Raw genomic sequence first — 2,082 nt, forward strand, 5'->3', positions numbered from 1 at the left:
AATGAATTGAGAAACAGAAAGAAATATGTGAGAATATTACTGAGTTCCTTTAGTGTAAGTTTGAAGTTTTCACTCTGAAATCAGAGAAGGGAACTCTAGCTTTGTTTTCCTGATCCCATTAATGTCAAATCTTCTGAATAGATTATCTGCACTGCTGTCTCCAGTTTCTCCTCTGCTAATGTCTCTTAAACCTAATCTGATTAGGTCTCCACCTGTCACCCCAAACTCTGTTCTTGCTGAGAATAATGTCTCTGTTGGTAAACCCAAATTCACGCTTTCCTTCTCATGATCTTTACATAGTTCTTGATGTTACTTATATCTCTAAATAGGAAACCTCCTCGTATTTGATATTACTACACAATACTCTCCTCTCTTCCTTTCCTTTTCTTCTGCATTTTCTTCTTAATTTTCAAAGGCCAATACTTAGAGAAATGAGTAATCTTCATGGACTTTTTAGGCTATTTTATCTGGTTCTGTGACCTTGAATATTATCTATGTGTTCATGAATCTCAAATTTACTCCTTAAGCCCTCTTGTGCATTCTGGACTCAGATGCATACAATAGGTAATAGCAGGTTCTCAGCTACATTCACTTCATTGGTATCCATGAGAAGTACTTATTTCTTGATCAGATCTATTAACTTTGTTTGATTCTTTGAGCAGATGATCAATACAAACAGGATGTATATGGAATTATTTCTTCCTATTATGTCTTGGCAATTATTGGTACAGCATTTGCTTCCTGCTTGCCCTACTTGCCGTGCACAGTTCTCTAATCACTGTCCTTGTATTGGATCAATCAGTTACTGCATCCTGCTCATCTCTCACACAAACTTTCTGCCATAACATTTCAAGCCGAGTATCAACATACCATAGAAGATAAAAGATTTATCCTAGAATTAAAATTTTAGATATTTATAGTCATTCACATATTAGGACAAAGCAGACTCACAATAGGAAGAGACAGAGACAGAAAGCAAAACAGACAGAAATTGGGGGGTGATTTGTCTTATCCTTAATATGTTTAATTTTATAAAGGAAAGACAATAAAAATATCCAGTCATAACAATCACAAATAAAAAAGAAAGGAAAGAGAAACAGAAAAAAAACCAATCTGAGTACTGTTAAATGACAAATACAACATCAATGAACACAGTAGATAGGAACTTATACTTTTAATTTCATTTCTGCTTAGCTTCATGATCTCATTATTATGTAATATTGCATCTATTAGATTCAAATTCTACCCCAACTGCTACCTGAGGATAGATACTAACTAACAGCCAAAGATATTATTTCATGATGACATATGTCCCATTGGGCCATTCACAGAGCTGCTTTGGATTTGCGAGTATATATTAAGGTAATTTTCATTTTTATATTGTATTCTACTTAGTTATATCTTAAAGAGCACATATGCAGAGTTTATAATGTCTAGTTCATTAGCTCATAGTTTCCACTATAAATTTTCCAAAGAATGTATGTATTTAATGTACTCAATATATCATATGACAGCATTATCAGTATAGTCCAGGTATTGTATTTCTTTCATGTACATTTACTTAGAAAGCTTAAGTATACTTCCTCTCTCTGTGTGTATATATGCATAATGTATGTGCATGTGTGTATGCAGAGCCTCTTGCCTGTATACAACAGAGGCCAGAGGGGCGTGTCAAATATTCTAACCCCTTCACTATGCAACTTACTCCCTTAGCTCAAAGTCACCCATTGAACCTAGAGTTAAATTGAATGGCAGCCAGTACTGTAATCCTCCTGTTTGCATAGCACTTGGGTTACAGGTTCATGCCAGTCATGGCTGACATTTTGTAAAATTTCCGGGATTTAAACAGGTCATTATGCCTGTGCAGTATGTGCCCCTGTCTAATCAACCTCAACCATCTTGACAGTATCATGAAAAGAAGTATTTCTATGTAATGAGCATTAAGTATTAAATAATGTTATAGGCTGAATATTTTAAATTTGTACATTATTCATCTACATTATTTTATAATCATTTTTAATGATTAGTGGTCACTGGTGATTTGCTTATTAAAAAAATAAAAGAAAAACAAAAAACAGAAAA

The sequence above is a fragment of the Micromys minutus genome (assembly GCF_963924665.1).
Source record: "Micromys minutus genome assembly, chromosome: 23".
Lineage (NCBI taxonomy): Eukaryota > Metazoa > Chordata > Mammalia > Rodentia > Muridae > Micromys > Micromys minutus.